This window comes from Bactrocera neohumeralis, unplaced genomic scaffold (assembly GCF_024586455.1).
Source record: "Bactrocera neohumeralis isolate Rockhampton unplaced genomic scaffold, APGP_CSIRO_Bneo_wtdbg2-racon-allhic-juicebox.fasta_v2 cluster09, whole genome shotgun sequence".
In the NCBI taxonomy this organism is placed as follows: Eukaryota; Metazoa; Arthropoda; class Insecta; order Diptera; family Tephritidae; genus Bactrocera; species Bactrocera neohumeralis.
In genome coordinates, this window is record NW_026089622.1 from 31,529,085 (window position 1) to 31,556,432 (window position 27,348).

Consider the following 27,348-nt stretch of genomic DNA (forward strand, 5'->3'; position numbering starts at 1 on the left):
CTCCTGAAGTCATTGAACTATTTTGTTGCAGCGAACCCATAGAAGATTTCCAACTCAACAACCAAGATGATGAAATTAATGAAACTGAGGAGGAACTTTTTAATTTAAATTTACATAATGAATTAGATTTATGTGATTAATTAATTGTTTCAGTACAAATAAAATTAATAAATGAAACAATGTATTGTTTTCATTAATGGCTGCAAAAGGAGTAATTTTAAATTTTGGTCGTTAGAGGGTTAATTTCCACTTTTTATAATACAGTTACTCCTGCTTCTGAAATCCTTACAGGTTTTGGTTTGAATAGCATAATTTTGTAATCGTTATTAATTTTGCACAGATAAAACGCTCATTTGACCTAATGTGCATTAAATCATCACACTACTTATGTATGTGTATTTTTTTGTTTAATTGCTTGTTGCGAACTTGGGAATATACCGTTTTTTCATGTGTCATATAAGCTACTGTGATCAAATTGAAAGGTGAAATTTGTCCATTTCATTTCCTTCAAAGTAATGGCCATCTGAGCCTTCTTCCATTCAGCTTTTATATCCTCAATTGAGTCAAAACGGTGCCCTCGGAGTGGTCATGTGAATTTGCTGAATAGCCGGAAGTTAGACGAAGGTAAATCAGGTGAATCCGGTGGTTGCGGCATGATATTAGTTTAAAATGTGGCGAAGTGATCACGAATAACCAATGTAGTATTATAAATTAAAAATTCACTTTTCAATTTGATCACAGTAGTATATAAAGTTTCGTCAATAAATCTCGATTAGGACTCAAGCACGCCTTGTCTTTTACGGTTTGGAATCTTACATGTAGGAATTTCAGCAATTTAATTTTTACATATGTACATTGCATACTTCCAAAAATAAGAATTTTATCACTGTAAAAAAATACATGGCGCCACTAAATAATGAATTGACAGATTGAAATGAAACTTCACATAGTACGTTTATATAAAGAGTTTACCAATAAAACCAAAAAAATTTTGGACTATAGCAATGCCCTCTCCTATCAAATGACAAAACTTATTGAACAACCTGGTACATACTTTCAGATTATTACCAAACGAAGCATTGATTTAACTGCTTCATATTCTTCAAATATGGACGAACGATTGCCAAGAGACGTGTTGCCACAGGAGTATTTAATTAATTTCTATATAAACTATGAGGAGAAGCGGTTTAATGGTAACATGACTATGAAGTTAAGATGGGAAAATGATACAAAAAGGATTGCGTTCCATTCACATCGCGATCTTCAAATCCATGATCGGTCTATTGATTTACGAAAATGTTATACTGATGACAGGTAATGTCTTAATACAATAAAAATAAATTTTATCAATTTTCTTCAGTATTATTATATTAATTCAGAGTGAGTTTATTTATTTTAATATTTGTAGCAAAAATATATTGGAAGATATTTCAGTTGCACGTATCAGCAAGTTCTACAAGAAATCTATTTATACACTTCACTTAAATAGCTTCATAAGACGAGGATCACATTGTGAGCTCTATATGGAATTTGAAGGTCATATTTGGACGAAAGCAGAAGGATTATTTTATGGCAGCTACAATAGTGATAACAAAAACGAACAGATTCATTACATCGCCACTAATTTGCATCCGAATAATGCGAGAAGATTATTTCCTTGTTTCGATGAACCAGAATTTAAGGCAAATTATAAAATTATTATTCATATTTACATTAGAATTAGTGCAAATATTTTCATTTACCTTTTCTTGCTGCAAATCCAAAAAATAAAGATCCCATCGTCCAAAAAACTGTAGGCTTTAAAATAACTAAAAGTTCACCAACTCCCTAACGACGAACGTCACAAAAGTACTTTAGTGTACTTTATTTTATAAATTTTTATACTCTTCCAATATGTTGTTATAGAGATAATAACACTGTCCAAGAGCATTTTTGGAACAGAATAGCGACCCTATAATTCTGAAAGGGTATGTTGAGTAGATCATTTTTTTCGAACAAACTTATGGCCCAGCACGTCTGAGTTTTTTTTTACAGTGGGTCAAAGTTTTAATTTTTTGGTCGAAGGGAGCATTATACTATAAGAAAAAAATGTTGTAAGTTAATGTCTGAGAGAATTCTTATGGTCAGAGTTGTATTGTGGAATTGTATGAGGATTATTTTTGTGGAAGATCTTAACCCTCTAACTGGTTTCTTTATGGGTCAATTTGACCCATTTTTTCGAGAAAATCAAAAAATATCCTTTAAAAAAAGACATTTAAGGATTAAAATATTCTGCGAAAATGTTTGGCGGAAAATTTCAGTGGGGGTCACCAAAGACACCATTGTTGTAAATAAAGCTCTTTACGATTGATAAAAAAATTATAATTTTGTTTTAATAGTGGTTTATTATATGTAGTACTAGCTGTTACCCTGTGCGCTTCACTACATCTAAATCTATTAAAACTCTTAATTGTTTTTACTTTGTGTTTTATTTATTGTAGTAAAGCTGTTACTTATTTATAAAACATATTGGTATACAACATTTTGGGTTTTTCCACCTGGCGCGTAAATGAATAAGGACCTTGGTGTTCCCACTCTCGAGGATGCGACGAACAATTGGCCGTGGGAGAAGCACGGTTCTTCCAAATTGACGCCGCACACTTGAAACGTTTGCCCTTGCGATTTGTTGATGGTCATCGCAAATGCAAGACATACTGGGAACTGCAAACGCTTAAATTCAAACGGCATGTCCGTTGGAATCATGGGAATGCGTGGTAAGATTACAACTTCACCTGCTGCCTTGCCATTTAGTATTGTTGCTTCAATCAAATTTGGCCACAATTTTTTGACTGAAAGTCTTGTACCATTACACAAAGTCGGTGGCTTCAGATTTCGTAGAAGTATAATGGGTGAACCGACTTTCAGGACCAAACGATGCGGTGGCAGACCGGGGGATCCAAAGAATTCAAGAATTCAGTTGGATAATTGACTACTTCGTCTTGATTCAAAACGCTATCAATCGATGTATATGTTGTAGCTTCTCCTGGCAGTTTTTCTTGAATGGCAAAATTGATTTCGTTTACGTGTATATTTTTCGGTGCCAATATTGAGCGTTCACTTAAATAATCGCGCCGTTGATATTGTTGAACAATATTCGGAAATACACTTTCAATCAATTCTTCTTTCGATTGTAAAAGTGTACAAAAGTTGTTCGGCAATGTGATCAAACCGGTATCATCGATTGGTATTTTGCCTTCGCCAATGTCCAACAACTGCTTCGAAAACGCCGCTGCGGATCGATCATTTTGCAATTGGACTCGCATGTTGATGGTAAGAGTCAGCCTTTGAACATGTCTCCACAAAACTGACGATTTTAAACCTGCGTTTATTTCGTCGGCAGACCGGCTGCTGTGACCGTATAGTAGCAAGAATCAAAGATATCAGAAACGTTTTCCCTGTACCACCGGGCGCATCCAGAAAGTAGAATCCACCGGCGTTATTGTCAACCGCTCGTATAATCTTATCATAAGCATTTTTCTGCTGAATATTCAATTTGTTAATGTTAGTTTGTATTAAAGCACGCAATTCATTGCAATCGTATTGTTGTTCACGTTGAAGCTCATGGTCAAGCATATCTATCGCTGAACGATTGGGCGCAGTTATGCCAAGTTGCGCTAATGCCTTATTCGCAATTGTAAGGCACAGATCTTCAACCAATATCAAAGCATCATTATACATTTGTAATGTATATTGCAAGTCTGCGTCCGATGCTCGATTACGCGCCAAAATTAATAAGTCCTCGGTCATGCAGTCTTTGTACTTATTCCACAGTTCTTGCGGATTTGACGGAAGGCATGTAGATATTATTATGGCGAATAGTACGCGTATTTGTTTTGGATGAGATGTGAGTGATGCGTCATGAAGTGCGGTGTCCCAATGCATATCATCTTCTAACAAATGCAATCGCTGACATGCTTCACGATACGTCGCAAACAACTGACCGTCAACAGCTTTCAAATCATCAAATGATCTTGGTCCGCGCACGTTGACTAATGGCAGACGCAAATAGAAACATTCTGCGTTGTTCGGATGGATGGTGTTAATGCGTCCTATGGCATCGGTTTTACGGACATTTGGATAACCGTCAACACGCTCCCCTTGCTTTCGTCGTTGAAATGTTTTCGATGATGGATTCCAAGTGAAATATTGTGATATTTCGGAATATAGCAATGTTCTTGCAAATTCATCGTTTTCACACAACTCGAAAAAGGTAGTTAGTGTTGTCCCCGGTGGTCGTGCTGCGCTCTGTTGTACATTGTCTGCAGTGAAATAAACGCGTTGACCATTTTCGAGATGAACTGCCAAATGAAGAAAAACGGGCTGCCAGTCGTGTATTGGGAACGATAAAATGCGCCATACCGCTTCGTTGCTGCTTATATAACGGCCCATTTGGTATTGCTGAATTTCATCGATGCTCTGATAATCAGCCACTCCGAAAACTGCCATATCACTTCCCTTATTTACGTATTTGCAGATGTATTTGATCGATTTGACAGAGTTGCAATATTCTACATTGATGTGTGCTTCGAAATTTTTTGACAATAATGGTGAATACGGCATACGGTCTTGATTCCGAACTTTTATGACCGTTGAATTACCGCCATCTTCAGCGGATCGACGCCGATATAATGGATATCCGTCATTTCCAGTGATTGTATCATCAACTAAAGCTCTAGGATAGCGCTTTGAACACTTATTGTCAATCATGAATGGTGCCGTTGGATTAATGGCGCCGCAAAGGCCGTGGATCATGTTTTTTGTTACAACGTCGAACAATTGTGGGTCGATTTCTTCATCTGGAATTTCCGCTGAGATGACTTTATCAATCTGATCTGGTCGTATTTTTCGAACTAACCAAATCAAGATGTGTGCATGCGGTAATCCTCTTTTCTGCCATTCGATCGAGTACATCCAGCATCTAACTTCTCCAAAAACACGAAGTTTCACAATTAAATCCATCATTGCGTTTTGCTTTTCCCTGAATACACGTGCTGTTAAGTCGTGACGATCAGTTGTTGATTGACCGGGGAACAAATGGCATTTGATGTCATTCCACTTCGGATTGCACGTGAACGTTATGAACAGATCCGGTCTGCCGTAATGGCGCACATACGACATCGCATCTTGCGCATACTCGTGCATATGGCGCGGACTGCCGATGTATGTGGCTGGCAATATTGTTAGACGTCCAATGCTATTCACATTTGCATCATTCATTACGGCATCTCTCAAATGGATGTACTCTTCAGAACGCAATTTCGCTTGGTTGAATCGAATAAAGTTGAGACGTTCTGTCTCGATCTTCGCATACATGTCAACCAAATACTGATTGAAAAGCTTGCGACATTTCAGGATGTAGTTGTCTTCTTGCGGACGAATCATTATTCTGCATGAATAGAAGTTCATCGCACTGAGTTTTTTCGATGTTTCTTGGCCTATAAATGAACAATACACAAAATATTGAATCGTAAGTAACATTTCTTCTCAGAAATTTCACTTTTTACCAGTAGTTGGATTTATCAATCGCATATTGATGTGATAGCCGTCATCACCTCTCCAGAATAATATCGGATACTGTAATGCATCATAACTACGGTGTAGCTCGGAAACACGCTGAAGTTGTTCGTTTCTACGGTGCAGTACAATATCTCGCGATTCAAACTGTTCGCAAACAATGACAATTGCCACCTCATCGATTGTTGGTGCGTTGAATCGTCTGGCATGCTGCCCCATCGGCATTTTGTCTGCTCTGATGACGATTCGATGGTTATCAGACGGCATGCGGTCCTATGCGATTTTGAACAATCGAATCAATTCATTGTGTTCATTGAGAAATCTTTGCAAATTTAGTACGATTTCTCGCCTTGTGCCGGTTGTAATGTTACATCGTTGATTTAGTTGGTCATTTTCATTACCGATGAAATATATTTGCAAAAATGGATAGCCGGCGTCGGCAAATGGTATGAGCGAGCCTGCTCGATGGTATATTTGCCCCTGAATCTGTAGAATAAAAATGTCAAATATTTCACTGGAAATTCCATGCAAAGTAATCACCTTGAACGTCGGCATAAATGAATCTCTAATGATCTTTGTGGCACCAAAAGAAGTCATTTGAAAGCATGAATTGTATGCTTGTATGTTCTGCAAGAAATGCTTAGACGTCGGCGATTCCCCAGTGAGCAAGGAATGTAATGGTTCTGGTGGCGGTTCCAATGCAGGCAGTTTCACTTTGCTACTGGAGCAGCACATGCCAGCTGTTTCTCCTCGAAACTTCGCTGCATTGCAATGCGTACAAATAATATCCATTGCTCCAATGGCACCATGCAGGCTGTAGTCGCAGTCAGGATCGTAGTGAAAGTCAACATGTTCCATTTGACCGCGAAGGCGGAGCGGAACTCGGCCTTGACGGTAATTTGGCCGTTGATTGTCGGCGAATTCAGCTCTAATCTGTGCACGCCGCTCCCTGTACACCGCTCTACCTCGGGCATTCACTTGAGCGCCTTACTCTACGCTTTGATTTCTTCTTGATATTAACATTCGACGTGAATCACTCGTATGCCTGCTAACCGTATTACGTTGGCGTAGTCGAGGCATTTTCTAGAGTATGCATATTTGAAGTTCATAAATAAAAATTTAAAAATTATCCTAAAACTACATCTTAAACTATGAATTATACCCACACACGCATATGCAATAAGACCCACCAACAGTGTATTTGCAAACCGCATGTAAGCACTTACGAAACAATAACAATACTCACTTGCTTTGTGTTGTACGCAGAATGTTAATCACGTTGAAATCTTAGAAAAATTCACACAATTTTGAAACATTTTTTTTGAACGAATGACAGGCAATTGTAAACATCCGCAAGTTGATTCTGTTTATTAGTAAAAGGCATTTGACAGGACTGCCAATCTTGCGGCAAAACATTATTTCATGAGAATTTGTATAGGCGGGATGTATCATTTTTTTTTTTTTGAAATTTTTGCAAAACGTGCAATGATACACACATTAAATTTCTTATGTGCACCCTCCAAACAGACCCCAATCACTCCTGAAAATTTCATTGATATCGGGCAATCCGTCTAGGAGGAGTATGCGAACAGCAAGTTTTGCCACTTAATTTTATATACATATATAGATGTACATATTTATTTTTTTGCTTCAGCAGTAGTAGGACAATGGATTAAAGATTAAACTTAATATGCTTTCCTGTATTTAGCTTGACGTGAATATTCCGATGTGTCAAGGTTTCTGTACAAGCCCCATAGCTATTCAGCAAGCATTAAACTTTGGGATTTACCTTTGAATCTTTCTTCCAATACCTTTATATCCTGATGAAACCTTTCACCGTGTTCATCTGAAACCGCTCCAAGGTTTTCTTTAAAAAACTTGAGATGAGAGTGCAGAAAATGCAGCTTTAGTGACATCTTAACGCCAATATTGTTAAAACCGATTAGCATGCTTTCAATATTTTCTGCATAGTTTTGTGCTTTTGAGTTTCCAAGGAATTCTGATATAACCAGCTGCATAAAGTCAAATGCTGTCTTTTGCATATCCGACAGATGACCATAGAATTCTTCATCTTGTAATAATTTTCTTATGTCGGGTCCAACGAGCATTCCTAGAAAAGGTAGTTTACATTAAAGGAAAAAAATTATTTCTTAAAACCGTATTTTTTTTTCTTTTAATTTTGCTGCAGATAATCTGGGGAAAATTGTTTGAATGCGTTTGAACGCATATCCTTGTGTATTTAAGCTGTTAATAAAATTTTTCACCACGCCCAACTTAATATGCAGCGGTGGAAGTAGGACCTTATCTTTTGGGACAAGAGATTCATGGATTACATTTAAGTCACCAATAATATTTTCTTTACGTTCTTCGAAATATTTAATATGATAATGGCTGCTGGTAGCACGTGAATCCATTTACAAAGAAAGCACATATATTTTGTGTATCCTGTTTACATTCCAGTCAATATTGCAATCATTTTGAAGTCTGCGTATACTTCCCATTTATATTTATAGTATTCAATTTTATTTAAGAGATTTGAAATATTTGCGTATGTTTCCTCCTTTTTTGTGGAATACGCAACCGGTATTGATGGATGCTGATTTCCATTGTGCAGTAAAACTGCTTTTAAGCTGTGTTTTGAACTATCTATAAATAGTCGCCAAGCGGAAGAGTCCAGTGGAAGTTTTAGATATTTTAGAACATCTTCAATACTGCAACAGTATACAAGTTTTTCTGATTTTTTAAAATAACTTTCCAAATCGGCGCGTCTTTTTCTTGGCGATGTAACTTTTACATCGGCTTTTATCAAATTCCTGGAACATAATATTTCAGCTTTCTCTTTTGTTAGTCCAAAATCTCTTACAAGATCTTCAAAATAAGCTTGGTCTATCAAATTAGGACATATATTTAAACCACCAGGAGGCAAGTAACTTATATCTGATTTGTTTTCAACCGCCGCTGTTATTTCTGTATTGGCGTATGTCATATTGGCCGAAAATGTATGTGTAGGCGGTTGAGGCACCGGAACACCTTCACAGCGCACTTCTGGTAAAATTACATTATTTGTTGCTTCGTATGTCATTATCGCATAGTGCCTTTGGCTTCAACCAAATTTGTAATTTACGCAGAAATAGCATGTATCTGATTTGTGATTTTCAGGTTCGATCCATACAATAGGCGCAGAAAATGGCAGCGCCTTAGTACCGCCTTTGTACCAGGTCAAAAGACCACTTTCGCAAGTAGTACATACAGTTTTTGGTATCCAAGCTTCACATAAAAATCATATTCCAACGAAAAGAAAATATGGGTCTTCAATTGTAGGGAATATCTTTCTTCTGCTTTGAAGGTGCGTAAAATGTCCACAAATAAAACAAAACCAATCTCTTAATTTGCAAACAGAATCCGCCATGCTTATTTAAGCTTTAATTGTTCTTTTTTTATATTAATTTTAGTAAAAATCACACCCGATATGTATTGCTTAGTAAGTCAATTATGCTTAATTTTATCACACCCGATTTGTAAGTCGCAGCTGACTAGACGCGAGAACTCAGTGTTTGGCCCGGCCGAACTTGACGACGTTTTCACCTACTTTGTATATGTTGGGGGGTATTTTTTTTTTATTAATCGTAAAGAGCTTTATTTACAACAACGGTGTCTTTGGAGACCCCCACTGAAATTTTCCCCCAAACATTTTCGTAGAATATTTTTATCCTTAAATGTCCTTTTTTAAATGATATTTTTTGATTTTCTCGAAAAAATGGTCAAATTGACCCATAAAGAAACCAGTTAGAGGGTTAAGATCTTCCACAAAAATAGTCCTCATACAATTCCACAACACAACTCTGACCATAAGAATTCTCTCAGACATTTACAACATTTTTTTCATATAGTATAATGCTCCCTTCGACCAAAAAATGAAAACTTTGACCCACTGTAAAAAAAACTCAGACGTGCTGGACCATAACAACATACCCTTTCAGAATTATGGGGTCGCTATTCTGTTCCATTCAAAAAGTATTCATTTGTTGGACAGTGTAATTTTTTAACTAATAGTGGTTTTTAACACCTAAAACTAATCGAGATTCATATAATGTATATATGTTAATACATATGCACACATATAGTATCATCATGTATTCCGTTTGACTGTCTAACTGTCCGCTGTACCTTCGGTTGAAATTAAGATATATTGATGAAACTTGCTACAAATTTTCCCTCATACCATAAGAAGTCCGATACTGTGATTACTTCCACGTCCACAAAGCACAACTATTCTAAAACCTATACAGTACCATCACTAAGCCGCAAATTAAGATATAAAACTGTAATTTGGTACAACGAAATCACATACTATACACTGCTGGACAAAAGTCACCGTCATTTAGTATTAAAAATGTTTGAAGAGTGGCCACGCCCACAAAATATTAAAAATACAAAAGTCATATTCTCAACTGAATCTGCAATTTATTTAATTTTTTATATAAGTACATAACATTTTTTTTTAACTTTACTTATTATACAAAAATATAAATTTAAAAATTGTAATGCATACATACTTCCCATGGACACAAGTCACAGTCATATTATATCAAATTTCATTATAGGTGAAGAAGATTTATTTTAATATGTTGTATATTTACCGTTATTTTTAATAACTTCTTGTAAACGTTTCTGCATTGAATGAACTAATTTTTTTGTAACATCTGAATTAATTTTTATCCATTCTTCAAGAAGTATTTGCTTTAGCCCATTTTTTGATGAAACATGGTGTTCTCGAACACGTCTATCCAAGTGGTCCCATAAATGTTCGATCGGATTGAGAACGGGGGATTGAGGTGGAGTTTTCAAAGTATGAGGTGTGTTGTACAATACCCATAAGCGAACAATTTCTGCTGTATGCTTAGGGTCGTTGTCATGCTGAAAGTGGTAGTCGTTCTCTATTCCAAGTTTTTGAGCACTTTTTTTTAATGTTCTTTAAGAATATTCAAATAAAGTGTTTTGCTCATTATTTCATCAATAAACACGAGTTCTCCAATCCCATATGCTGACATACACCCCCACACCAAAACTCCACCACCCCCGTGTTTTACTGTTGGGTAAATATTTTTCTGACAATGCTTCGCCCTTTCTCCGCCATGTCAAAACTCGCCCATATGACTTGTATAGACAAAATTTGCTTTCATCAGAGAATATTACTTTCTCCCAAAAGTCCGTCGGCTTCTTTATGTGCTCTTTTGCGAATAAAAGTCGCTTTCTTTGGTTCATCTTACTTAACATTGGTTTTTTGCGACAAACTCGGGCATTGTACTCAGCACTATTTAGCGCTCTACGACCAGTCCGAGGATGACAAATCGTACCAACGTCTATCTTCGTTGATGGAGTTTTGGGACTTTTTTTATCACCTTCCCTATCTCCTTTTTTCCCGCTCTGATAGCGCAAGCGGTCTTCCACTTCTCGGTTGATACTCACAATCTGGGTCATTTTTGAAGCGATTTATAATACCAGTAATTGTGGTAAGAGGCGGTTGAACTAGTTCACATAATGTTAAAATTTGTGGTGAACATATTTTCTGGTTTTATTTGCCTTCTAAACATTATAATGGTCATATGACGGTGACTTTTGCCCATCAGCGATCTACTCAACTAAATTCGATGGAGTACCCCTACTTTGCGCATAATTTAACTTTAAATTCCTTGTAATTATTTCACCTTCATTTAAGGTATGCCTTCTAAAAATTGTTCAACCCCCAGGTACCGAAAATATAGATCTCAGGACCTATGCTGACTTTTTATAGAAGATATTGATTAATATGTTAGATATATATAAGTGAAATTCGGAGAGAATCCTTTCATGATAACATAACGTCCGTACAGGTATGTCAGAAATGTGTTGAATCGGGTTAATAATTCCCTTATGAGGGCTGTCTTATAGAAAGATTTTCGAACTGTGTTTCAGTTTGAATTAGAGGAAGAAATAACGAAGATAGAAGAAAAGGAAGTGGTTCAATGCTCGTCAAATGATAGAGGCATAAATATGTTTTTTGCTGCAATGTAGTAGACGACAATACGAATCTCGCTGATGTCAATGCAAATGTCGTCCAGGGGAAAGGAGAGGCACGTATGTCAAAATTGTTTCAAAAGCAGGATGCAAGTATATCGCAGATGGCCATAAAAATAGAGAGCATCATAAATGTTGGCACAACAATGCCAATTTCCCTCGCAGTTAGTAAACGGTTGTCGGCGCAGTTGGAAGCACAGTTAGCAGCTTAAGCTTCACGTATATTAGTAAAGTTCTCATTGTCATATCGCAGTTGATCTCACAATAAGCTGAAGTTGATGAATTGAGAGATCGTCGCCACTAGGTACAATTAAATCGGCCAATTTTAAGTTTTAATACGAAAATACGGTATCTGTAAATAACTGGAGTGTTGAAGAGAAAATATTTGCATTGTTCGTTGCCTTAAAAGGATCTTCAGCGGAAATATTACAAACCATTCCAAACTGTGACTCTAGTAGTTATGAAACGCAGATGGGTGCATTTAAAAGATGCTATGTTAGGGAGCACCGGAAGAAGATCTTCCAAATAAAGTTCAAAAATCGCCGCCAGTAAGCCAATGAGTCTGTACAGGAGTTTTCTACACGGATTGAGAGGTTGGCTTATACACATTAGTCCGTTGACGGAATACGAGATGACACCACACGCTATGGTGTGTTAACATTTCCAAAATTGACGTTTGCAGAAATCGTTTCGTATGCTCTGACACAGGAAACTACATCTCTGCTTAGCAATCGAATATTTAAACTCATAATTTAGAAATAGAAAAGCGCATTTGGTTTAATCAGTTACTTGAAAAACTTGACAACAAGCAGAAATCACTGGAAAATTTGCAGAAGCCCGTTAGAAAAATGATAGTGTGGTTAAATGCCTCATGTGCGGAGAAAGTGGTTTTATTGCGCACAACTGTAACCAGTCCAATAATTCAGTTGGACGTAAACGCAAAGCTGACAAAGATCAATCTGATGTCAAATCCAACCAATTATTAAGCTTAAGGAGGAAGCGAATGCCTTGTAATCTCCTTTTCACAAATAAACAGGAATACGAGTAACCTTCCCACTATTGGATGGTTGGTATGTCTTGTATTGATCTGTTGTTGTCAATAAAGACGTAACGCCATTAGTGGTGGCGAAGCTGCATACTGCAACTAGAGACGATACTCAAGTTCGCGTAAAAGTAATGAGCGAGATCGAGATTGGAAGGGCAGCCGTGTTACACAATTTTATAGTGGAATATATCAATGTCAAAATCGACATGGAGAACAAGATTATGACTAATACAAATATGGAATTGCCACTTATGCTAGCAGATTCCACGAAAACTAGAAGCAGTTATTTGGGCTATGGGACAAACATTGGGTTGTTGAGGCCACAGAAACATTTACATCAAACTTACTTAAAGGCAAAAGCTTAAACTTTGCAGAAAAGCTAAATCAGGACAATGTCAGGAGATTGAGACTGTGATAAATTGTGAAATACGTCTTGAGAAAGATTCCATTGGCGAAAACGACATATCGAGCGAAATTAACGCATGGACCAAGGAAAGAGGCAGATCAGGAAAATAAGGCTAAACTACTCCTTCTCAGATACTCAATTTTTTTTTGGATAACCAAGATGAACCAAAGTTGTGAAATATTTTATTAACACACCGGACGTTAAATCTTCGATGAGAACGTTAAGAACTTTGAAAATGTTTTCCAATGGATAACTAGCGCTGGCCTAAAACTAAGGAAAAAATAGACGCACTAAAAGACTTCAGAACATAATTGAAGAAAAGGAACTTATACCCATTCATCAATATGGATTTAGATCTCAACATTCCACAATCGATCAAGTTCATCGAATAACGAGCATAATTGAAGATGCGATGGAAAAAAAGCACAATTGCACAGCTGTTTTCCTTGATGTATCGCAGGCGTTCGATAGAGTATGGCACCATGGCTTACTTCTTAAATTAAGACTTCACTTTCCACAGTATCTAACCGATCTAGTTGACTCCTATCTGAACAACCGCTACTTCAGATTCAAGCAGGGACAATCATATACTACGTTATAGCCGATTAAAACAGGTGTACCCCAAGGAAGTGTCCTGGGTCCACTCTTATACATTTTATTTACTAGCGACATGCCCACGCCACCAAACTGCGCAATCGCCACATTTGCAGATGATACCTGCATCATTACGACCGGCAAAAATGAAGTTGAGTCGTCACACAGAATGCAATCTTCATTAAATCAGATTGTAGAATGGACACGGAAATGGTACATTACTTTAAACGAGTTAAAGTCTATCTATATAAACTTCACTAACAAAAGTGCTACGTACATCCCCTTACATATTGGAAATGAAGTAATCCCGTATTCCACCTCAGTGAAATATCTTGGTATGACGTTGGATGCAAAATTAAAGTGGAGGGAGCATATATAAAGAAAAGCTGCAGAGCTAAAACTAAAATACAATAAAATCAACTCATTAATCGGCAAGAAATCACCCTAATAACCTCAAATAAAATCCTTGTCTACAATCAAACGTTAAAGCCCATTTGGACATACGGAATTCAACTATGGGGATGCGCTGCACCGTTATACATCGAAGCGGTGAAATGATTCCAAAACAAAGTTCTGCGAAAAATTGTAAATGTCCCGTGGTACATACGCAATTCAGATGTACATCGTGATCTCCGCATAAAAATGGTTCGGGAAGTCATTCACGAAACGGCATCGAAACATGCTACAAGGTTACATTATCACGTAAAGCGCCCGGCAACTGGGAGAAGCCAGAAATAGCAGGCGCACATTGAGAAAAATATTGCTTTTAGTTTAAATTTATCACTAGTTGCAATTTCAGTGAAATGTAAAACCATCATTTATTACGTTTCATTAAAAAAAAAAAGAGTTGCCAAATGGGACAAGGTCCAGGAGGTATGACCAGATAGATGAAGCAGTTCATATCGGGTGCGCCGTTTTAGTGAATTCCCATGAACATAGCTGGTATATTTCTTATCAATAAATTAGGAAGCAACTATGTTTTGGTCGTCGTGGCGCCATAGTTAAGCACTAAATTAGAATATGAAACTGCTAAATCAAACAAATTTGCTGAGACAATTTTTTTCAGCACTAGCAATATATCTGGTAAAAACGGACCAATTTCTCAAAGCTTCGTTACTAAACCAAAATATATATTTTTTTTTTCAATATTTCTTTATTCATTGGATCTGCTTGGTAAATCTTAAATCTAAAAAAGCTTAAGAATGTTGCTGAGCTCATTTGGTAGATCATTGCTCTCTAGTAGGCTGGTAGATCACTTCTTTTTAAACGCGTTTGGTTGCAGGATTTTACCAAGGCGTTAGCCAATGGGTTTGGATGTTCGCGAAGTTTACCAATACTATATATCTCATTCTGCTGTCCTCCATCTCCTTCCTTACCATTTGAATATCAAGATCTTTATGAATGTTTTCATTATGCATGTACCAAGCTACACCAGTGATTGTTCTAAGCATTTTAGATTGGAACCTTTGTAATGTATTATATTAATGTTGGTTGCACAGGTCGTACCCCACAGTTGAGTGCCATACATCCAAATTGGTTTTATGATTGCATTTTATAACAGGACTTTGTTGTCTAAGCTAAGTTTGGAATTCTTGTTGTTTAGAATTCTGAACAGTTCCTAACGGCTACATTTGTAAATGAAATATTTTTGTAAATCTGTGTAGAAACGGATATCATATTTCAAATATTTAATGCATTATCGCTAACATATAAAAATACAGTCATAAATATAAACATGTATGTACAAATACCCATTGCAATGCTCCATGGTATGGGGTTGTTTTCAAGTGCACATGCACATTTGTATTCAATTGCCGAAATGCATATCTTAGGTCAATATGTTATCTAAAGTAAATATCTTTGTTTGTCAATTGTTGAGTGCATACGTATTGCATATATATGCATACGTGCACCATATGAATGTATGTATCTCTATGCGTTTAATTATGTAGAAAAACTTATGTATGCCGTTGGGAACATTTATGCTTAAGATATGTGTACATACTTCCATATGTACAGTAGATTAGAATTAAGATATGTGTATGCACTCTGCATGTGGTGCATACATGAATTTGGATAAGGAATTTTATAAATAAAGGAGCTCTGGGCAACCAGAGCTGAGTACGATTTTACACCCGAAACCTTCGTGTTCTAATTTAACACTTGTTTAAAAGCCAATTTGAATTTGATGCTCTTAACTTCATGGAAGTTATTTTACTCGCTATATGTTTTCGCCACTTGAGCCTTCGATCCAGGGGAATCCCAAGTTAAGTTACTTCATTCGCTTTCAAATGCTTTCCTTTTTTGTTGCTAATTCTATTCACTTGCTCTAAAGTACCATGTTTAACACGAAACCCGAATTGGTGCGTTGAATTTATATTAAAACTGGTATCTTGCTTATTTTTTTATAACATCATTAAATTCTCTCATACATTCATCAATGTCGCTAGACATTATAGCCGAGTTAACAACAGCGCGCCAGTCGTTTCTTCTTTCCGCTAGGTGGCGCCAATTGGATATTCCAAGCGTAGCCAGGTCCATCTCCACCTGGTCCTTCCAACGGAGTGGAGGTCTTCCTCTTCCTCTGCTTCCCCCGGTGGGTATAGCGTCGAATACTTTCAGAGCTGGAGTGTTTTTGTCCGTTCGGGCAATATGACTTAGCCAGCGTAGCCGCTGTCTTTTAATTCGCTGAACTATGTCAATGTTGTCATATATCTCATTCAGCTCATCGTTCCATCGAATGCGCTATTCGCCGTGGCCAACTCGCAAAGACCGTAAATCTTCCGCAGAAACTTTCTGTCGAGGACTTAGCTTCTCAATTGCCTACTCAGTCCGAAGAAGCACCAGTTGGCAAGAGTTATCCTGCGTTAGATTTCCAGGCTCACATTGTTGGTGGTGTTGACGCCGGTTCCAAGATAGACGAAAATATCTACAACTTCAAAGTTATTACTGTCAACAGTGACGCAGGTGCCTAGTCGCGAGTGCGAGGAATATTTGTTTGATAACAAGAGATATTTCGTTTTGCCCTCGTTCACTGCCAGACCCATTTTCTGTGCTTCCTTGTACAGCCTGGAGAAAGCAGAACTAACGGCGCGGGTGTTGAGGCCGAAGATATCAATATAATCGGCATCAGATAGCTGCAACGAGTATGATGAAATCAGAACAAACAGTCGTGCCAAAAACACAATCAAATCAATTCAGTTCAGCATAGACAACATTGTTAATCAATTCGTGTATTTGCCAGCGTCAACTGACCTGATGCAACACGAACAATCTGTTCTTCGGCAATCACGATCGTGTAAACGTATAGCTGGCTTCGGTTGCAATCGTATCATGTCACTGATTTGAATCATGTGTAGCAAAAAATGTATCAGCTTTGAAAATGTGCGTTTCGAAGCGTAAACAATGGAAATTGCGTCGAATACGTACATATGTACATACATATATACATACATTTGTTGTATGTATGTATGTACTCGATGGAATTTCCACTTTGGGTATTTTCTGCTGATACGAACGTTCATAAACAAATCAGGCATAAGCCGATTGCTAGTGATACAAAGTTGTTCTCTATCGCTGATTTGAAGAAACCAGTTAGCTTCGTGTACATGAACTGAACTGGCAGAATCAGACAGAGTAACGGATCAGTACTTAAGTATAAACAAAAATTTATTACTCGTTGCAGTTCTCTGATCGGCATACGCCAGCAGGTGTACACTCTTATAAAATATTGTACCTGTTCGATTAAGTTCTGCAGCTGAAATTATTTTCTCCAGCAGCAGGTTGAAGAAGTCGCACGATAGGGAGTCGTTTTGTCCTTCCCGATCCCGACGGAGCTTTTCGTGTTGCTCAACGTCAGTTTACACAGCCGTATTATTTTTGCGGGGATACCAAATTCAGACATCGCGGCATAGAGGCAGCTCCTTTTCGTGCTGTCGAAAGCTGCTTTGAACTCGTCGAAGAGGTGGTGTGTGTCGATTCTCCTTTCACGGGTCTTTTCCAAGATTTGACGCATGGTGAAAAACTGATCGGTTGTTGCCAGGTCTAAAGCCACACTGATAAGGTCCAATCAGTTTATTGACGGGGGACTTTAATCTTTCACACAATACGCTCAATAGAACCTTATATGCGATATTGAGGAGGCTGATCCCACGGCAGTTGGCGCAGATTGTGGGGTCACCTTTTTTATGGATTGGGCATAGCACACTTAAATTCCAATCGTTGGGCATGCTTTCGTTCGACCATATTTTACAAAGAAGCTGATGCATGCTCCTCATCAGTTCTTTGCCGCCATGTTTGAATAGCTCGGCCGGTAATCCATCGGCCCCCGCCGCTTTGTTGTTCTTCAGATGGGTTGCTATTCGAACTTCTTCATGGTCGAGTAATGGAACGTCTGCTCCATCGTCATCGATTGGGTAATCGGGTTCCCCTTCTCCTGGTGTTGTGCGTTCACTGCCATTCAGCAGGCTGGAGAAGTGTTCTCTCCATAATCTTAGTATGCTCTGGACATCGGTTACTAGATCACCTGCTTGGGTTCTACAAGAGTATGCTCCGGTCTTGAAACCTTATGTTAGTTGCCACATGGGCCAGCTTGTCAAGATCTTCATAGTCTAGCATTTTGGTCTCTCTTTTTATTTGTTTGCAAATGCGTTTCGCTTCCCTTTTCAGCTCTCGGCATCTATCCCATCCCGCACGTGTTGTGGTCGATCGTGACGTTGCGAGGTAAGCAGTCTGATTTCTCTCCGCTGCAGCACGGCATTCCTCGTCGTACCAGCTGTTCTTTTGCACTTTCCGAAAACCAATGGTTTCGGTTGCAGCTGTACGTAAGGAGTTTGAAATGCCGTCCCACAGTTCCCTTATACCGAGTTGTTGACGAGTGCTCTCAGAGAGCAGGAGTGCAAGTCGAGTAGAAAATCGTTCGGCCATTTGTTGTGATTGCAGCTTCTCGGCGTCGAACCTTCCTTGTGTTTGTTCACGTGCGCTTTTTGCTGCACAAAGGCGGGTGCGAATCGTGGCTGCAACAAGATAGTGGTCCGAGTCGATGTTAGGATCTCGGAGGGCACGCACGTCTAGAACCCTGGAGACGTGTCTTCCGTCTATCACAACATGATCGATCTGGTTGGTGGTTTTTCGACCCGCAGACAGCCAGGTGGCTTGATGAATTTTCTTATGCTGGAATCTAGTATCACAGATAACCATATTTCGGGCCCCGGCGAAGTCGATCAGCCTCGAACCATTTGGGGTTATTTCTTCGTGGAGGCTGAATTTACCGACCGTCGTGCCAAAGATATTTTCTTTGCCCACCCCGGCGTTAAAGTCGCCAAGCACGATTTTGACATCGTGGCGGGGCAGCTCTCATAGGTGCGCTCCAAGAGCTCATAGAAGGCATTTTTGGTGGTGGTGAGCGCAAATAAGCGATATGTTGAAGAACCTCGCTTTGATGCGGATTGTGGCCAGACGTTCATTCAACGGAGTGAATGATAGTTCTCGGCGACGGAGTCTCTCTGCCACCACGAATCCCACACTTAACTTGCGCTCCTTTATATGGCCACTGTAGTAAATGCCACAAGGATCTACTCATCTCAGTCCTTGTCCCGTTCGTCGCATTTCTTGGACGACGGCGATGTCAGCCTTCACTCTTACGAGGACATCAACCAGCTGGGCAGCGGCACCTTCCCAATTAAAAGACCGGACATTCCAGGTGCATGCCCTTAATTCGTTTGCTATGGTCGTCATCAAAAGGAGGGTAACTCATCCGAGGCTTGTTGTTTCCTTTCATTGGGGGTGTTTTGTTTACGTGGCGGGGCCCAAACCCAGCGCACAACCCTATGTAGGGGATGTTTCGCCTTCTCACTTTAGCTCGTCTTTAAACGGATGTTCTTAGGCTACCCAAAGGATACTTTGTCAAAGACCGGAAGTCCTGAGCTGCTTGAGCCATATGTAAAAGAATCGTTTCTGGCCATTCCCAAGTGAATCGCGATCAGAGAACTTTCCTCACTTGCGTGAACTTCTACACATGATCCCCCATATTAGTAAAGGAAAATGATCAGATGATAAGTCTGTACATGTATCAGCTGTCATAAGCGATCTATCTATACTTTTGATTACAGTAAAATTTCTTAAGTCTGGTATTAAGTCAAGTATTTTACAACATCCATGAACTTGAATTTTTTTTATCTATGTTACCTTTTTTCAAGGGCACAATGTGAAAATCGTTTGTGCCTATTATACAAGGTGTGCTCCTTTTTAAATCAAGCGCCCCTGGTGGCGCCATCTATATGACGACTGGTGCTATAGAATCTGCTATCTTTATCGATTGTTCAGTGAGAATTTCATGACATTTCATTAATTGGAAGTGAAGTTATTGCTTTTGTTTTAAAATTGGTAAAACTTTTACTGAAACTTTTCAATTGATGAAACAAGTTTATGGCGCCCATACCGGCCAACGGGCTAAAACGCTAGTTCGACATGCTTTTGGACCGTGCAAAAAGCTGTATTGAAGCAGAAAGAGACTATTTTGAAGAAAATAAATTGATTTTGCCGAAAAAACCATTTATTCTGTTTTTTCTTTTTAAAGTCCTGTTTAATTTGGAACGCCCCTTGTGTTGCTTTTTTTGCGCATTTGGGCTACGCTCACGCAAATAGATTGGAGGGGGTTTGGCATTCACGGCTGTGGTGGTACCCTTTACAACGTCTTTCCTCAGTAAGGCAAATCTGTTGCCATTAAGAATTTATGGTCTTTTACTATTTAGCGTGCCTGGTTGTAATTTTTCTGTATTGACCGCTCGATTTTCTTTTTATATTAATGCAGCGATCAATACCAGTCTGAACTGATGGCCCTTTTTTGCTTTGTACATTCTCACCGTGCATTTTGTTTTCCTTAGCTATCCGGGCCGGTATCTGCATAGTGGATGCTTTCGATGGATTTGTTGTTGCCGGCTTTCTGTTTACTACTGCTTCTGCTGACTGCGCTTCCTTAGTTTCACTTTCAGCTGACCGCTGCGATGACTTATCATCGCCGTTACATTTGTTTTTGCCAGGAGTTGCTTTTGTTGGCTCAACAAAGGCAAAACAGGCATTTATAGAATGTCTACGGTTTTGCTGGTAAGGCTGCAAAGCACTCATTATTGTTTGTTTTTTTGTTTTGTTTTTATTTATTAGGTTGTCAAATATCTTCCCTCCACTTTTTTGCTCTTTATTCAATGCTTTATAAAAAAAATTTTACATCTTGACTGCAACTCGATATAACCCCCCCTTTTAGAAGCCCCCCTCCTTATTTGCGAAGAACTCGGACAACCACTTTTCTCAAGCTTCTTTTAAGTTCAACTTTGCACCAACAAGGGCGTTCGCCATGAACAAGAACAGGTGGTAATCACTTAGCGCTATGTCCGGGCTACGTGGTGAAAGCGATAAAACCTCCCATCCGAGCTCGCGTAGCTTTTGACGAGTCATCACCGCAGTGTGTGGTCTGGCGTTGTTCTGGTGGAGCACTACACCCTTCCTGTTGGACAATTCTGGACGCTTCTGGCCATATGGGAGCAGCTCATAGTGGATAATTCCCTTCCAATCCCACCAAACACACAGCAAAACCTTCCTGTCCGTCAATCCCAGCTTGGCCACTGTTTGGGACGATTCACCGGCTTTCGACCACGACTGTTTTTGCTTGATATTGTCGTATGTCATCTATTTTTCGTCGTCAGTCACCATCTGCTTCAAAAATGGATCGAGTTCGTTGTGTTTCAGCAGCATATCGCAGGCGTTGATTTGGTCCAGAAGGTTTTTTGCGTCAAATCACGCGGCACCCAAATATCAAGCTTGTTTCTGTATCCTGCCTTCTTCTGGGCGATGTCGCGAGATGCCACATGCCGGTCTAACTCGAAGTTTTCCATGATTTGATCGGTATTCTTCGTCGCAGGTTTTCCGCCGGCGGGCTTATCCATGTTGTCATTTTCACCCGCTCGTCGAAAGTGATAGAGTGCCATCCCCCAAAACACTGTTAATCTCATGTATAAATGTTTAGAGAGTTGCGCGTAGCTAGCATAGCTTTCGCTTACCATATTTTTTTCTATGTTCGAACCTTTTTTCACCGTTGTTTTTGCGTACGCCTGTAAGCCATAATACTACACCGTAGAGCAGAATTGGTCTTACAATCGCTGTGTAGCACCATTGCATGAGAGGGGAGAGAGCTCCCAGGTTCTGCCGAGCATTTGCTTACACACATATGAAGCCTTGCGATAATGATGTGTTCGGGAAAGCTTGGAAAGTACACACAGATTCCAATGCGCCCTGGCAGTTGTCCGTTCACCCTCCGCTCCTTTTGCAAATTAGACCGGGCGAGGTGCGATTTTGGATAATAACTAGTTTCCTAAATCTCGCCACCGCATGGATTTTTCAAAGTCCCTAGAAAAGTTCCTCCAAGATTCTCACTTTGTCCTAAGCACCAACGTTTTTAGTCCCTTTGAAGACCTTTTAATTCGTTCCAAGAGTCGTCACTTTCATCTATGGAAAGACTGAAGTCAGTATGGGAATGTATACTTTTATTTACCAATATCGCTGTTCTTACCTTGTTAATTACGATCGGGGTATATGTCGTATAGTTTGTGACTTTAGTCCAACGATCACGTTACCCGATGTAATCCATAGTTCCTGGACCAAAGCCACGTCGTAGCCGCCCTTTTTTAAGTTAAGAAGATGATCGGCAGAGCCGATCTTACTCTTGTAGAAGTTCACATGGAGTATCTGGTTTTGGACCATTAGAATAGTCACTGCGTTTTTTCTTCATCTTCCCCTCCTGTAAGACAAATGAAGTCACCATGATCTCTTTTCTGACGATTTCCTTTTTCGCTTCATACTTATCCAAATTTTTTTATTGCCATCCGCGGGGTGGCGCTTCTTTGGGGCGAAGGAGCACGCTTCCAACGCCCTAGTTCAGCTTTCCCTAACATTCGCGTACAGAATATACTCTGGGGCTTTATTGATCTGGAGGATGTAGCCTTGACCTTCATCTTCGTTGACCACGCTTAAAACCCTATAGTCGCTAGTAGGTACATATGCACGTTCGGCTTTTGTCGTTATAGCATCCGCAGAGCATGTTCTGGGTTCACCACAGTAGGTATGGTTACCTTCGCTTTAGGCACCGATAGAATATTACTGCAGTCCACCACCTTTTTCGGCAAAACCCTTCTTTCGAGCACTCCTAAGGCCGCCTCATCAAATGATGTATTTTTCCATCCCTCCGCAGCATATAACAGGACGATAATGATGTAAGATTTGTAGAGGTTGGTCTTTGAATTTCCATTCATATTCCTACTCAGTTCAAAATAGCACCTGTTCGAAGGAGATATTCTGCGTTGGATTTCAATGCTGATATTGTTGTTGTTGCTGATTCCAAGATAGACAAAATTATCTACGACTTCAAAGTTATGAGCTTAGCCGCGAATGCGATGACTGATTGTTTGATGACAGGAAATATTTCGTCTGGTTCTCGTTTACAACCAGACCCAATTGCTTCGCTTCCTTTTCCAGTATAGAGAAAGCAGAACTAACGGCGCGGATGTTATGGCCAATGATATTGATGTCATCGGCGTTCGCCAGCAGTGGTACTCTCTTATGGAAGATTGTACCGTCTCTATTCAGATCTTCAACTCGAATTATTTTCTGCTCGGAGAGGAGAGGTCTTTCCCGATCCTGACAGGGCATTTGGCAGTGCTCAACCTCATTTTGCAGAGCCGCATTAACTTTGTGGGGATACCATCAGATATAGCGGTATAGAGGCAGTTCCTTTTCGCTTTAAAATCGACGACGAGGAGGTGCCAGTTCTGTACCTTATTTGAAGAGTTCGGCCGGCAATCCATCGGCTCCTGCCACTTTGCTGTTCTTCAGTCGGATAATTCGAACCTCATCATAGTCGGCAATGGAAGATCAATTGTGGAATCTGGTCCGTCATCTTCGGATGTTACACTTTCACTGCCATTCAGCAGGCTGGAGAAGTGTTCCCTCCATAACCATATCACCTTGGGTCCTACAAGAGTATGCTCCGGTCTTGAAACTGTGCGTTAGTTACCCGTTGGCAAGCTTCTCAAACTTTTCACACTCACAAATTTCTTCCCTTACTTTTTTTCGCTATCCTTTTAAACTCTCGGCATCTATCCCCACCGCTAGTGTTGTTGTGATCGACCGCAAATTTTTTTTCATTGAGTTAATTCATAAGAAATAAAAAATTTTCCCAAAAATAATCCAATTTTAACTGTTAATATCTTTTAAACGGTTTACCAAAAAATCATAATCGATCTTTTTTGTAGAGCATTCAATTTCCTACAAAATCTAAGGAACAAGATATTTTTTCAAGTAGTTGGAAACGAGATATAAATTTTTCTATCTGATAATAAGAAAAAATAGAAAACTGTATGTAGGAAGACCTTCCCGTTACAATTAAAAACTCATGTTTGGAGAGGCTTTCTTAGAGGTGTCTAGAAACCTATTTTTCCGAGTACCAAACGAAAAAAAAAATTATTTTTTTTGAATCACTCTAATATACATCCAAAATCTTAAATGATGCAGAATATCGCTTGTGGCATGAAAGGTTAGGCCATATTAGTGTAGGAAAATTCTTAGAAATTAAACGGAATAGCTTGTTTGAAGATGTTAAACTTATAAAAAACGTACAGCTAAATAGAAATGAAATAAGTGAGGCGTGTATTAACGGAAAGCAATCTAGGCTAAAATTTAAAAAATCTAAAAACGAAGAAAATATTGACCGCCTATTGTTCGTAGTTCATTCTGACATGTGTGGTCCGATTACGCCCTCAACTATTGCTAATAAAAACTACTATGTAGTATTTATTGATCAGTTCACACATTACTGTGTGACATATTTAATAACTTATAAATCAGACGTGTTTTTTGTATTCAAAGACTTTGTGGCGAAAAGTGAGGCTCATTTCAACTTAAAAATGGTAAATCTATATATTGATAATTGCAGGGAATACCTCTCTAATGAAATGCGTGAATTTTGTGTAGAAAAAGGAATCAGCTATCAATTGAATGGTGTTGCAGGGCGAATGATTAGAACAATCACCGAAAAAGCTCGCTTTATGATTGACTGTACTAAACTTAAGAAAAGTTTTTGGGGTGAAGCTGTTTTAACAGCAACTTATTTAGTTAATAGGTTCCCAAGTAGAGCTTTGGAAAATATAAGAAAAACACCATATGAGATGTGGCTTAGAAAGAAGCCAATATTAAAATATTTTAAAATTTTTGGATCAACTCTATACGCACTAAAAAAAGTGCGTAAGCGAAAATTTGATGAGAAATCTATCAAGACTATACTCGTTGGGTATGAGCCAAATGGCTATAAATTGTGGAATGAGGAATCGAGAAAATTTATGATAGCTAGATATGTAGTGGTGGACGAAAAAAACATAAAATCTATGACCTTAAATGAAAATGACTCTGTGGTAAAACATAATGATGTTAGCAGAAGTCATGATTCTCCTATTGAAGAGAATGAAGAGTTAAATTTTCCATCACAGGAAACTCAAATGAAAATTACACTTCTCTCGAGAATACCGATTCAGTAGTTGAAACTGGTGATAATATACAAGAAAATGAAAATCAACAAGTCAGGCGCAGTGAGAGAAATAAAGATAACCAAAATTATCATATAGATTTTTAGAAAAATGTCTTATGAATACCCAATTATGTTTAAGTAATATTCCCAATACATATGAGGAACCTTGTGGGAGGAAGCTATTCAAGATGAACTAAATTCTCATTTTGTAAATAATACATGGTGCTTAGTGCAAAAACCTATGGATAAAAACATAGTAGATTGCAAGTGGGTTTTTAGTTTAAAGCAAGACGAAAATGGTAATTTCCTAAAATATAATGCAAGACTGGTAGCAAGGGGCTTCACCCAAGAATATATGATGGATTATGATGAGACCTTTGCACCTGTTGCACGAATTTCTAGTTTCAGATTTCTTTTAGCATTTTCTAATCAATATAATTTACTGATCCATCATATGGATGTAAAAACAGCGTTTTTATATGGAACTTTAAAGGATGAAATTTATATGAAGGTTCCAAAAGGTTTAAACCAGTATGATGGAAATAAAGTATGTAAACTAAATAAAGGTATTTATGGCCTTAAGCAAGCTGCACGATGCTGGTTTGAGGTTTTTGAAAGTGCACTTAAAAATTTTGGTTTTCAGAATCTAGAAGTAGACCGAAGTATATATATTTTAAATAAGGGAGATATAAGTAAATATATATATATACTATTATATGTTGACGATGTGGTAATTGCCACCAGTAATTCCGAAAGTACATTATGTCTAAATTTAAAACTTATCTTTCAAGTACGTTTCAAATGACTGACTTATGTGAAATACGTTATTTCTTTGGAATAAAAATTGATCGAAAAGATGATCAAATTTTTCTCAGTCAATCTGCATATATTAAAAATGTTTTAAAGAAATTCAAAATGAAAGATTGTAATCCAGTTAGCACCCCTCTTCCAAGCAAACTAAATTATGAGGACTTCAAAGCTGAAGAATCATGTGAAGCACCATGTAAGAATTTAATTGGCTGTTTAATGTATATAATGTTGTGCACACGTCCGGACTTGAGTACATCAATAAGTATCTTAAGCCGGTATACTAATAATAATAACAAAGAATTATGGCAATGTCTTAAACGAGTTTTAAGATACCTAAAAGGAACTGTTGACTTAAAGTTATCGTTCAAAAGGAATCTTAAAGCGGATAATATTCTTATATGGTATGTCGATTCTGATTGGGCTGGAAATGAGACTGATAGGAGAAGTACTACAGGATATAACATAAAAAATAAAACAATGCGTTTTTATAAGCAGCACTATGTGCTTCTGTTGAGCTTTATTACAAAACTGACTACACTTAACTTTAAGGTTTATAATCTAACGTATGATTGAGCCGGCCTACGTGACCAAAGATGCTTGGTCAGCTAAAAGGGTTTGCGCGTGTAGCGCTCACCTGCAGCTATTTGGTTTTGGGGGAGAAGACATGGTTGCGCGTGTTTCGCTCACTTAAGAATTTAGCGGATGCGCGTTAAGCGCAGTTGCACTTTTGGTTGTAATAGGACTCCAAAGTATGCAAACGGTTTGTATGTTTCTAGCATATAATGTGGGAATGGAATTTATGTAGAAGTTCATAAAATATTGTGTTAACTCCTCCCTCCGAAATATCAAGCGTCCCCGCTTGATTAATTAAAAAAATGGGATGTCGTTAAGACTTCTATGCTGCGTCCTTTTAATTACTGGCATTTGAAATGATTCCGGTTTGCTAATAATTATTTCAGGCTTTACGCGCTTTTTGCATCTGAAAATTGCAATTATGGTAAGTACTAGGGCTAATAGCCCAAAATGAGTGTATAAACTGGATTTCACTAAAAGATTCAGAGAACTTATTTTTTTAATGTTTTTTTATATTAAGCTCTTTCATAAGTTTTAAGGATAGAACTTCCTCGAACTCTGAATTTGAGTTTGAATGTTGGATTAAAGCAGGCAGTGGTCTCAAGCTATGTTGTTCTAAAGTTGTAAAATTCATGTTATTTATTCTTATAGTTTCATTAAAGATTCTTATCAAATATGATCCTCTTAATTTTCTAGTATTATTATTTGCAGTAATATTTCCTTCGAAATTATTTAAAAGTA

At 38.3% G+C, this 27,348-nt stretch overlaps 1 protein-coding gene and 1 pseudogene across 1 annotated transcript in view; one reads left to right on the top strand and one right to left on the bottom strand.

Moving 5' to 3' along the window:
• LOC126764052 (aminopeptidase N) overlaps positions 1 to 27,348 on the top strand; it is a 507,747-nt gene that overhangs the window by 51,930 nt on the left and 428,469 nt on the right. The window lies entirely within an intron of this gene.
• LOC126764168 (uncharacterized) lies at positions 7,311 to 7,984 on the bottom strand (annotated as a pseudogene).